At 54.7% G+C, this 12,682-nt stretch overlaps 1 protein-coding gene across 11 annotated transcripts in view; it reads left to right on the top strand.

Moving 5' to 3' along the window:
• HPCAL1 (hippocalcin like 1) overlaps positions 1-12,682 on the top strand; it is a 119,012-nt gene that overhangs the window by 87,841 nt on the left and 18,489 nt on the right. For all 11 annotated transcript variants that reach the window (XM_055540937.1, XM_055540946.1, XM_055540947.1 and 8 more), the window contains one exon: positions 373-459. The gene's annotated coding sequence lies outside the window, so the exon portion shown is untranslated. The remainder of the gene's footprint in view (positions 1-372; positions 460-12,682) is intronic.

Genomic DNA, 12,682 nt, shown 5'->3' with positions numbered 1-12,682 from the left:
CTGACTGAGCACAAGTGCACTGTGCTTTCAGTCATGTCCATGGGATGCATTTGGGGGCACTCATTTCTCAAACAGGGATTATTTATTGAGCGCCTGCTGCATGCAAGCTCTGAGCCAGGCACTGGCTGCCCAGAAATGAAGGCACAGACTCTCTGGCCTTGTGGAGCTCACAGTCAGTTCAGGAGAGATGCAGCCCTCATTCTGCAGGGGCAAGGAGAGCCCTGCCAGCCCCTAAGGAGGAAGAGAACCTTGTATTACAGGAGGATCATGGGGAAATGTGTGTAGATTGTACGGAAGTGACTGGTGAGGAAGTCAGTGGGCTCTGGGTCCGGGTGGCCCCGCCACACGTGACGGATCTGTCCTCTCTTCCAGGGCATGGTCTAGCAGCCTGGGCCAGGACGTGGAAGCGGCCTCCGAGGTTCTGACCCCTGCTTTCTCTCCACCTCCGCTCGGCCTTGGGTAAGTGCTCTGGTGTGGTGGGGGCGGGGGGGCAGGTGAGATGGGGTAAGGACGGGGCTCTAAGGGACCTCTACCTCTCTGTGGGGTCCTGTCCACATGCCAGCGTGTGGGGACTTGACTCAGTCAGCGGAAAGAATGGGGAAGGCTTTAGGGGGGCAGTCTGCCCAGCACCCCCATGATGGCACAGTCTCGCCCCCACATCCCGTGGGTGGGGCCTTCCTGCCTCTCTTGCTTGGACACCAGGGTGTAGACTTCCTGAGGGAGGGGTGTGTCTGCTGCTGCCCTGCCTTTCCTTCTCTCACCTTCCCTGCTCACCCAGTGAAAGTACTTGCTGGTGTGGGCCAAGAGACCCAGGGTGCGGGTCTGGGGACAGACTTCAGAGTGGGTCTCTGGGCTTTTCTCCCCAAAGAAAACAGACACAGCTCCATGTGGAAGCAGACACGGCCGCTTTCATTGGTCTGATCTTTCACCAGCCCTGTCGGAGCTGGGAAATGTGTGGTGGAGGGTGGGGAGGGGGCAGGAGCTGGATCTGGCTACCTGGATATCACTTGTGTACAGAGGTCCAGCTGGAGGTTGGTGGGTGGACACAGGGGCACAAGGGGAGGTGCCTGGCCAGGTTAGGTCCTCCTGAGGCTAGTAGCTGGGTGTCAGGAGCTGGAGCAGGTGGAGGGGTCCAAAGAGGGCAGAGGAGGTGGTCCCTGGTGTCTCCTTCCATCCCAAGGCCCCCTGGGTGTTTCATTTCTCACCCAGCAAAGACTCAGTAACCCTTATCCCCCACCCCCGAGAGAGCAGAAACTCTGGGAGGCAGGTGGCACCTCTGACAACGAATGTCCTTGGTTGGGATGTCCTGGACCAAGTGATGGGAAATGGGAGGACCCCTCTTTCTGCCCCTCTCCCTTTGGTGATGGACAGGAGGGCCTATCCCCCAAGTCTTCCATCTCTGTCTACCTGCTGCAGGCACCTGAGTGCTAAGGCTGCGGGTCCCAGCCTTCTGCCAGCAATCACTCATTCATCCCCTCAACAAAGTGTGTACTGATCACTCACACTAGAGCGTCCAGGCTCTGGGCTTCCAGTGGAGAACTGACTTGAATAAAACCTGGCCCCAGGGACTCCATATTCTAGTTCAGGGAAGAGAGAAAGAATTCAGTGAAATACAGAGAAAAAAAATAAAGTAGGAAAGGGGATAAGAATGTGTGTTGGGGTGACAGTTTTGGACAGAGGAGTTAGAGAAGGCCTCACTGACAAGTGCCCTGAGCCTAGATGCAGTGGAGGCGAGGGAGCAGTTTGGTATCAGAGGAAGAGCCAGTGCAAAGGGCCTGTGGCAGCAGCATGTCTGAGGGATTCGGGGGCAGCAAAGAGATCCGTGTCACGGGAGAGGATGCACAAGTGCGGGGAGAGGGGATGGGCCAGACAGCTGCTGGGGCTGTAGTTCATGCATGAGGAGTGGGACACTCACAACACGAGCCCAGCAAGGAGCAGCATCTCAGTGCAGTCGAGACCACCCTGCATGGGGAGCCCCTCGCTCACTTCACAAGTAATTGTTCCTCACAGAGACTTAAGCACTGCTCTAAAGATGCTGGATGAACAGGGGCATGGAGACAGGGCTTCTGCAGGACAAGAGGCCAGGAGAGCAAGGCCGCAGGCTGACTCTGAATGCGGTCCACCTGGCTGTCCCGATGTGGCCTCAGAGTGGAAACTGTGGTGGCTTCGAGGCAGGGCACCCGGAAAGGGAAATCCTTCCTAGGTTGTACGTTGAGGGTTATTTTTAGAGTGACCAGCAATGACTTGGCAATATCACTTCCTGTGAGTGTCCCCTCCAACCCTCAACCACGGGGACGGGCCCTGCATGACAGGCCTTGTGGGCAGATGCGTGCTCACATGCATGTACACACACATGCACACACTGTGGTGCACACAGGTTGGCATTCTCATCCACTGCACGGTCAGTGGAGGGATGGGGGCCATGTCCTGGCCCGCCTGCAGGATGGCGAGCCCCAGGTCAGGGGCTCGCTATCTTCAACATCCCTGAGCTTCTGCTCCAGGTGGGATTCTGCACGAGATGGCTGCATGCGTGCCGAGAGAGGGAGGCCTGGCCCCGGGCTTACACCTGCTCGGGAAGGAGAAATGCAGGGGTCAAAGGAAGGGCACCTGCCGGTCTGTCTTTGCTCAGCTCCCAAGGGGTGAGACAGAGAGTATGCACAGACGAAGGATGAAGTGATGTCCCCAGGGTCTCACTGACTGCTGGCCCCTGGCCAGGCCCCTGAGCAAGGTCTGAGCCCACCTGGACTGTCCCCCTAGATCATCCGCCTCTCCTATCAGGCCCTCACTTATCTTTCTCTTTCACATCCAGCCCAGGCCTAGGCCCAGGCCCATGGCCACGATTTCTGGGACAGCCTGCATTTCACATTTCCTGTCCTGTGGATCCCTGACATGTCCTTGGGTTGGTCAGACCCCAGGGGCACGTTGGTCACTTAGCAACACCCATGTCACAGGGTGGCTATTCTGAGGATTTCAGAGGTTCTCCAGGAAACTGGCTCCTTCACGGATGTCACAGAATATCGGGGTCAGAGGGGCTCTGATGGGCAATGTGGAGACCTTAAGGGGCCAGGAAGATGGGCTCTTGGGCACGCTGAACAGCATGCCAAGGCTGCAGATGCACTGAACTGCTAAGCCTGCAGAGGATCTGGGGCTGCCTGCCAGGGGCGCCCTTGCCCTTGTCGCCCTTTTTCACCCTCTTTCCTTGCTTCCTTTCACCAGCTACGCCGCTGCCCTGTACTTTAGATGTTGTACTGATCGGCTGTGGGATTATTGGCTAGCCACGCCCTGAGAAACTGAAACTCAGTTCTACGTCTTTGGGGAAAAGAATCGGGAAGGACCTGAGCTACAAGCCTGGAATGCCGCCTTCCTTCCCTCCCCTTTCTGTCCCCACCACACCAGCACCACGCTTGATTCAGAGTATAGACTAACTCAGGGTAAGGAAGGAAAGAGGGATTCACACCTTCCTTCCTTCCCAGCTAGAGTGGAAGCACTTTGGGGGCACCTTGTACATTTCTGTATCCCCAACACCTCACCAGCACTTCACCAGGGGCTTCCCAGGTGGTGCTAAGTGGTAAAGAACCCGCTTGCCAATGCAGGGGACATAGGAGACGAGAGTTCAATTCCTGGGTCGGGAAGATCCCCTGGAGGAGGGCATGGCATCCCACTCCAGTATTCTTGCCTGGACAATCCCAGGGACAGAGGAACCTGGTGTCCATAGGGTCGCACAGAGTCAGACACAACTCACAACCTATCACGCATGCACCTCTGCACCTTGATCCCCACTCAGTAGGTGCTCTGATAATGTGTGTTGACTGACACTTTCTGTGTGAGTTTGTGCTGTGGCGCCAGCTCTGCCTGCAGAATCTTTGGCTTCTGGTGCTGTGATTTAAGAATAAAAACAGCAAAGGGCAGTGTTTAGGAGATGTCTTCACTCGGATTATAAATACACTCTGATGACAACTCAAGACTGTAGCCCTGGGGCCACCAAGAGGCAGCTGGCATGTCACTGTTGGTGCGCCCCGCGTCTTGGCCAGGCTGATGCCACTTTTCGGGAGAATGACTTACTGTTTTTTATTTCTCTCCAAAGACATTAAACATGAATCAAATAGCAGATGAGATGATTCACTGGAAGTTTTCTTCCAAGTTTCAAAACACACACACACAGAGAACGGGATTGATGTGCTGAACCGTACGTAAGTGAAGCCAGGCAGCATTAGGCTGGAGCCCTGCCTCCAGGGGCTCTGCTGTGGGCAGCACCTCGCAGAGGGGGACCTCGCCCTGAGGTCGAAGCCCTGTGTCAACCATCACAAAACCCCAGAAGGCCACGGGTGTCTCAAAAACCCCTCAAGTCTAATGTTCATCATGACATTGCTTCCGTTTCTACCCAAGATATCCTAGAATGTGACCAAACCTCATTATCTGGGGCACAGGAATACACAATTTGGAAAGGGTTCATTTGGGGCCCATGGATTGAGAATTGAGTCATGGCTGAGGCGCGGAACCTGGCAGAAATGAGCCTTCTCCCACCTGCGGGGAGAAAAGCGAATGCGTCTGCCAACCGGGATCCTGGGGAGAGGGACACACACGGTCGCCGGGTGGGTGAACGTCTCTGGTGCCGTCCAGGCTCCCACTGGCAGTAGATTCCAGGACGTTTTTGAGGGTGGAACGTGCCTCGGGGGCCACGTTGTCCAAACTCATATTTTTCAGATGAGGAAAGTAAAGCTGTGAGGCACGTGACTTGCCCAAGATTGCCCAGGCATCCCGACCACACCCTTGGGGGCGGGGGGTGGGGGGGACAGCGGTCCTATAGTAACATCTGATTCCTGTCTGCTCACTGACACCCTTCATCTCCCTCAGGGCTCTCCCACGTTCCCACCTTTACCATCTGCCCGAGAAAGAATGCAGAGGCAGTTTTTCAGGTATTTTTTGACTCAGACTGTACCAATTTGAAGGCCTTCCCTAGTGGCTCAGATGGTAAAGTGTCTGTCTACCATGCTGGAGACCTGGGTTCGATCCCTGGGTTGGGAAGATCCCCTGGAGAAAGCAATGGCAACCCACTCCAGTACTCTTGCCTGGAAAATCCCATGGACAGAGGAGCCTGGTGGGCTACAGTCCACGGGGTTGGACACGACTGAGTGACTTCACTTTTACTTACCAGTGTGAACTGCCCTTTGGGTCATTAGTCCGAATTCCAACTCCTCAGGGTTGATGGTATCTTTTCTTCTTTCCCCCGCTGCCTCTCCTCCCCGCATCCTGCATTTGTTGATCAATCCATTCATTCCTCATTCCCCTCCACTGCTCTGTATTGCCCCACGCTGTTCTGTGCTGCTCGGTACTGATGTGTTGTTAGGCTGCTTGTTGCCCAGGAAGGTGCCTGGGGAGGTAACAGGCCCAGCTGTGGAGCAGGGATGGGGCGCTTGCTGGTGGTCTCCCCAGAAGCTCGGGCCAAAGTTGCTGAAGTCACAGAGCTGCCCAGGCTCCCTGCAGCCCCTGCCCAGATGTGGCCCCGCCCACCTCCCCGGCCGCGTGCCTCCAGCCACACCACACATTTCCACACACTCATGTCTCCCCGCATGCTGACGCCCTCTGCCATGTCACCCCAGCCCTCCTCTACTGCAGGGACCCACCCACAGCAGAGCTTGGCTCCCGTGTGGCTCACAAGTCACACCTTCGGGTCCTGGTGCATAAAGTGTGTGCCAGCCTAGGACATGTATGAAGTAGCTGTGGCGGGAATGAAGGAATGGAAAGCGTGGCCCACACTGGTTTCTCCGAGATAACTGAATTCCTGGGGTGAAATATTTGTTGTTGCATACACCGTTGTGTTGGAAAGCCCTTCTCTCCCGAGAGCACCACCCCCTGCCCCACCAGACCTGGTTTCTCTCCCACTGGAGCCAGAGAACCGACTGAGGCTTCCAGGCAGCACCTGGTGGGGCCGCAGCAGTGTGGAGGAAAGGGCCATGCCGAGTGTGAGTGTGTGTCTGTGCGTGGTGTATGTGTGTGTGTCTGAGTGTGTATGGTGTGGGGGGGTTGTGTGTGAAATGTGTGTGGGGTGGGCAATACAGTGTGTGTGTGTCTGTGTGGTGTAGGTGTATGGTTTAGGGGGGAGTATTGTGTGGGGGATGTCTGTGTGATGTGTGTGGTGTGTGCAGTATGGTGTGTGTGTATGTGTATGGTGTTGGGGGGTGTTGTGGGGGGGGGGTGTGTGTGTGACATGTGTGCTGTGTCCAGTAGGAAATGTGTGTGTATGTGTGGTGTATATGTATGGTGTCGAGTGGTATTATGTGAGGTGTGTGTGTGACATGTCAGGTGTGTGTATGACGTGTGTTGTGTTTGCAGTAGGGTGTGTGGGGGTGTGTGTGTGTGTGGTGTATATGTATGGTGTGGGCTGGTATAGTGTGGGAGGTGTGTGTGACGTGTGTGGTGTGTCCAGTAGGGTGTGTGTGTGTATGCGTGAGTGGTGTATGGGTATGGTGTAGGGTGGTATTATGTGGGGTGTGTGTGTGTGACATGTGTGGCGTGTCCAGTAGGGTGTGTGTGTGTGTGCGTGAGTGGTGTATGGGTATGGTGTAGGGTGGTATTGTGTGTGGGGGTGTGTGTGACGTGTGTGGTGTGTGCAGTAGGGTGTGTGTGTGCGTGAGTGGTGTATGGGTATGATGTAGGGTGGTATTGTGTGTGGGGGTGTGTGTGGTGTGTGCAGTAGGGTGTGTGTGTGTGCATGAGTGGTGTATGGGTATGGTGTAGGGTGGTATTGTGTGTGGGGGTGTGTGTGGTGTGTGCAGTAGGGTGTGTGTGTGTGCGTGAGTGGTGTATGGGTATGGTGTAGGGTGGTATTATGTGGGGTGTATGTGTGATGTGTGTGGCGTGTCCAGTAGGGTGTGTGTGTGTGTGCGTGAGTGGTGTATGGGTATTGTGTGTGGGTGTGTGTGTGACGTGTGTGGTGTGTGCAGTAGGGTGTGTGTGTGGGGCTGTGTGTGTGTGGTGGTATTGTGTGGGGGTGTGTGTGTGGTGTATATGTATGGTGTGGGCTGGTATAGTGTGGGAGGTGTGTGTGTTTTGTGTGTGGTGTGTGTGTATGGTGTAGGGTGGTATTGTGTGTGGGGGGGGTGTGTGATGTGTGTGGTGTATGCAGTAGGGTGTGTGTTTTGTGTGTGGTGTGTGTGTATGGTGTAGGGTGGTATTGTGTGTGGGGGGTGTGTGTGATGTGTGTGGTGTATGCAGTAGGGTGTGTGTTTTGTGTGTGGTGTGTGTGTATGGTGTAGGGTGGTATTGTGTGTGGGGATGTGTATGACATGTGTGGTGTGTGCAGTAGGGTGTGTGTGTGCACAAGTGTGTCTCAGGTCCACCCTGTCCACACAGATCTGAGCGGCCAGCCCCCGGGAACACTGGGGTTGCTCTGGGCTGGTCTTCAGTTCCTGGGAAGCTCCCTGTCCTTCAGGAGCCTGTCCTGAGTGTCCACAGGCTCCTCAAGCCCGTGGACCTGAACCAGCTAGAAGCCCCAGGAGACACCCTGCAGTTGGACAGGCCCTGCTCTCCTGGGGATGGGCCTTTGTGGCGTCCGCTGTCGTGCTGAGGGCTTCCCAGGTGGCGCTAGCGGTAGAGAACCCACGTGCTAATGCAGGAGACATGAGAGATGCGAGTTCGATCCCTGGGTCAGGAAGGTCCCCTGGAGGAGGGCATGGCCACCCACTCCAGTATTCTGGCCTGGAGAATCCCATGGACAGAGGAGCCTGGGGAGCTACAGTCCCTGGGGTCACAGAGTCAGACACGACTGAAGTGACTTAGTGCGTGTGCACCGTTGTGCCGATCCTGGGGGGCTTTGGCTAGAGCCCAATTTGCCCTGGCAGCGTGAGCCAGGGGTCTGCGCTGTTGCAGGGCTGGGTTCTCCTGTCTTCTTCCCTCATTTTCTTCTTGAAGAACAGGAGTTGGAATTTCACTGGCCCTGCCGGCCGCTGCATGTATTGAGCCCCTAGGATCCCAGCCCCTCTGCCCACCCTCGTGTGCACTGAGCATGCAAGGTAGAGGGTCTGCTGGAAAGTGTGGACCCGCCTCCGAGCCTGGCTCTGTCTGATACTGTGATTAAGCTCATCAAGCACTTTGCACATTTCTTTTATCATAAAAGGTGCAACAGAACTTCCATATATTTGTCTGATGCTTCATATTTGTCAGAGCCCTTTCTTGGCCTTCAGTTCCCTTTATCCTCACCATCATGCTGTGAAATCAACAGGCTGGGACCGTTCTTCCCATTTACAGCCAAGGAAACTGAGGCCCAGAGATGCTAAGAGACAGCCAAGACCAGAAGACTAGAGAGGGGGTCCTGGGAAGAGACTCAGGCTGGCCATTTACGGCCCAGTGAGGGGGGGTCCCTTCTGTACACAGTCCCCATCCTGACTCAGCTCCCCGAGACTGACAGTGGTCCCATTTAACAGAGGAGCAAACAGAGGCTTTGTCTGGAGCCTTGAGACAGGGGACTGCCTGATTCCAGGACCCAGTCCAACGTGTTCCCTGCGAGCTGCCAGTCATCAAGGCTGCGGGGTGTGGGCCCCCTGGCCAGGATGCTCGCTTCCTCTCCCACAGGGAGGACGTTGCCTTGCGGGAGGACTGCAGCTCACGTCTGGCTCGGAGCACTGGCATAGAATTGCAGACTCACTCTGCTGCCTGCCTGCAGGTCTTTCCCACGCGGGCTTGGTTTACATGAGTCACTGCACAGCCGGCCAGGCCCAGGCAGCTGGAGGAATTTACTCCACCATGTGCGGGCGCTGGTGGCCCAAACCTCCGTGCGTAATAAGCCAACTAGGATGAGGGCGCCCCCCTCACCGTGAACTCTGTCCCCCAAGGCTGACCGAAGAGGGAGCAGATCTATCAAGGGGCTGGTATGGGGGCTTCTGAAGTCTCAGACTGGCTCCTGCCTCCAGCCAGCGGTGTCCAGTCTGCTGTGGGCTCTTAGGTTTCCTTCAAAAGAGCGTTAGGAGCGAGAAGGAGATGCCCTGTGATTCATAACGTTGTTTGATTCAAACTCAGAGCTTTTGTTGTTGGATTGAACAGGGGCAGAGCCCTGCGTCCCAGGCTACATTCATTCTGAGCGTTTTCAGGGGGCGTGGGCATTTGCTGGGGAGGGTGGGGGGGGCATTACCAGCACCCCCTTCCAGCCCCCCTTCTGTTGCTCCCTATGACCCCCTCCTCTGCCGTCTGCACGGCGTTCCTGGTACTCTGTAGTCAGGCTCACCACTCCCGTCTGGGTATCAGTGGCGTGGGGTGGGTTCTCTCCCAGCCCCCTCGCCCTGGCAAACCCCATTCCCTTTGTCCGCCCACCCAGAGAACTCCTGGCCCCTTGTAAGCAAGCCTCACTCGATACCTTACCCTTGTCATGGGTGTGCTGGAGGGCACAGGAGGCACCTGGGGAGGGGCCCTGTGTCTCATTCATCCTGGCGTTTCCATGCCTGACACAGAAAGGGCCTCAGGAACGTTTGTGGGCCAAAGGGAACAGATTTCCTCCTCACACCAGCCTGGCATTCGGAGATATGCCCCCGCTAAGCCTCACAGTTGCCTTCAAATGAGGCTTCAGCTGGGGCAGAGGAAGCCCTGGGCTCTGGGGACTCTGCACTTTGACCCCCAGCAGGCTCGCTCAGGCTTGCCCCTCACTAGGCTGCTGGCTGTGCCCCTGGCCCGGCCTCTAGCTCCCTCTGCAGACACGTGGGCCTCACCTCTTGCCGGACGTGTAGCAGGGACAATGGACTTAAGGAAAATTATGGGGTCTTGGTTTTGATCCTACCTCGAGCCCTTTTCCTGTGCGTCAGCGATTCTGTGGAGGGAGGCTCACCCTCCAGGCCATTTCCTCTTCCTCTCCCTGTCGTGTTCTTCCCGCAGAGGCTCATTTATGTCTGATCCACCAACCTGCCTTCCTTCCCTGGGGAAGCAGCCCAAAGCACTCATCCCCAGAGGATTCAAGTAGCCATGACCTTGGCTCCGGAGCGTGGCACACCAGGCAAAGGACCACACGGCTGGGGTGTGTTCACAGGGGAGGGAGGAGATAGCCCCAGCCCAGTGAGTGGACTGTGAGTCTGACACCTCCAGGCCCCCTCTTCTGCTGCAGCTGGCCCTGTGCTGGTAGATGGAAATTTCCAGAATACCACGTCTGAATTCCAGAATGTCCCTTCTTGGAGCTTGAAGTCATCCATATTCCTGATGTTGTTGTGTCTGATTCTTTGTGAAACTATGATCTGTAGCCCACCAGGCTCCTCTGTCCATGGGATTCTCCAGGCAAGAATACTGCAGTGGGTTGCCATGCCCTCCTCCAGAGGATCTTCCCAACACAGGGATTGAACCCGAGGCTCTTACGTCTCCTGCTTTGGCAGGCGGGTTCTTTACCACTAGCACCCCCTGGGAAGCCCAGGTACAGAGTCACAAACTGTTAGAGCAACAGGGTCCTAGAGGAAACCTGTTCACTTATTCATCTGTTCATTCATTTGGGCACTGTGCTAAGCCCTTGGTCACACAAGCATTATTTCAGATATTTTGACTGAGCCCTGGTTGTGTGCCGTGTTCTGGGCACTGTGGAGATGTAGCAGTGAACAAAAGCAGGGAGTCAACCGTATATCAATACAGTACCAAGTAGTGGGAATGGCCACGGAAAGGGGCGAGGGTGAGGGCAGATGCTACTCGAGATGGTCTCCCTGGAGGAGGTTCCGCCAAGAAGACTTGAGCAAAGACATGAACACCGAGGAAGTGTGCCTTGCAGATACTGACGGGAAGGAAGGGCAGCCCAGGTGGTGGTTGTTCAGATGCGCAGACATGTCTGACTCTTTGTGACCCCATGGACTTGGCTCCCTGTCCTTGGGGAACTGCAGAATCAAAGACCTTGGGGCTAGAACATGCTAGCATGCTCTCCTACTGGCATAAGTGAGGTATATACTCTTTCCTCAAGGAACTCACAGTCTAATGAGCGAAAAACATAAGTAAATGATGTACTAAAAGTTGAGGTCACAAGAGAAATAGGTTTAAAAATGCTACTAGAATACAAAAGGAAGAACAACCGTAGCGGGGTTGGAAAATGCTTCCATGAGTAGGTGGCATTTGAGTTGGGCTTTGGTGGATGAATAGGAGTTTGCTGGCGGCTGAGGCGAGCAGCCACATGGATGAACGGTGACTTCAGAGGCACAAGGTGTTCAGGGAAAGCTACACGGCTCCTCTTCCTGTTGAGTGAGTGGTTCTTCAAGGGGAAGAGCATCCTCTTGGGGAGTCTCCTTTCCTTTTCTCCACCTCTTCTTTCCCCCAGCGTCACGGAGGGCATGTCAACTTCAGGAAAGTGGAAGGGGAGAGTGGCTCAGATAGGGAGATTTCTCTGCCTTGCTTGGCCAGCCTGCCTCTTTCCTTCTCTTTTTTCCCTCCTCCTTCCCTCCTTTCTTTTATATATTTTTTAAAATACTTATTATTCATTTATTTGGCTGCGCTGGGCCCTAGTTGCAGCATACAGGATCTTCCAACTTTGTTGAAGCATGTAGGCTTTAGTTCCCTGACCAGAGATCAAACCTGGGCCCTTTGCATTGGGAGCATGGAGTTTTAGCCATGGGACCACCAGGGAAGTCCCTCTTTTATATATTTTTTAAAGCTTTTGGAGGTCTTGGGATTTTAAGCTGCTGGGGCAGGTCCAGGAGTCAGGAGGACACTCAGTTGGATTTCTCAACCAAGTCACTGCTTGGAGTCCAACCAGCTGGTGAAGCTCTGATGCAATAGGCTTTCAGGAAGCCTCCGGAAATGGGCTCCCCAAGGCCTGTGGTCTGAATTTAGATTTAGGTGCATCGGGAACCGCCGGCTCCAGAGGTGTTACTGACCCCCTCATCCCCCAGCTCTCACCTGGGCTTCGTGTTCTCCCTCAGAAGAGGAGGAGGAACACCCTGTCTCTTCAGCCCCTCCTCCCATCCTTACCCGTAGCGGGGACTAGACCTAGGTCTTCATTGCAGCTGGTCTCCGGCAAAATTCTTGAAGCCGCTGAAAATAGAAACTCGTGGGTCTCACCTGTAATTATGACATGCAAACACCACTATGTTACACTCATGGGCACCAAGGAGTGAAACAAACACAGGCCACCTCTCCCAGCTGGGCGCAGTTAGCAGTGGGCCTGCAGTCGAGGTGCTAATGAACTTGGTGGCCCCCTAAACCAGGCCCCTAGGATGTACCCAGTGCTCAGCAGTCACTAGAAATAAAACACAGCCACCCACACATATAATTTTACCTTTTCTGGTAGCCACCTTTAAAAAGTTAAACAAATGAGATTAATGTTACCAGCATAATTAACTTAACCCACTGTATCTCAAGTGGTATCATTTATCATTTCACTTGTAATTAGGAGAGAAAAACTATTAATGAAATACTTTTTCCCATATTAAGTTGTCAAAATCCAGTGTAAATTTTACTCCTAGAGAACGTATATGAATTCAGACCGCACACATTTTAAGTGCTCAATAACCCCATGTGACTAAGGGTTCCTGTATTGGACAAATCACAGCTTTAGTTCAGTTCAGTTCAGTCGCTCAGTCATGTCCGACTCTTTGCGACCCCATGAATCACAGCATGCCAGGCCTCCCTGTCCATCACCCACTCCTGGAGTTCCCTCAGACTCATGTCCATCGAGTCAGTGATGCTATCCAGCCATCTCATCCTCTGTCGTCCCCTTCTCCTCCTGCCCCCA

The sequence above is a fragment of the Bubalus kerabau genome, chromosome 11 (genome assembly GCF_029407905.1).
Source record: "Bubalus kerabau isolate K-KA32 ecotype Philippines breed swamp buffalo chromosome 11, PCC_UOA_SB_1v2, whole genome shotgun sequence".
NCBI lineage: Eukaryota > Metazoa > Chordata > Mammalia > Artiodactyla > Bovidae > Bubalus > Bubalus kerabau.
Note: the sequence above shows the minus strand (reverse complement) of the source record. Positions and strands in the feature narration are given on the sequence as shown.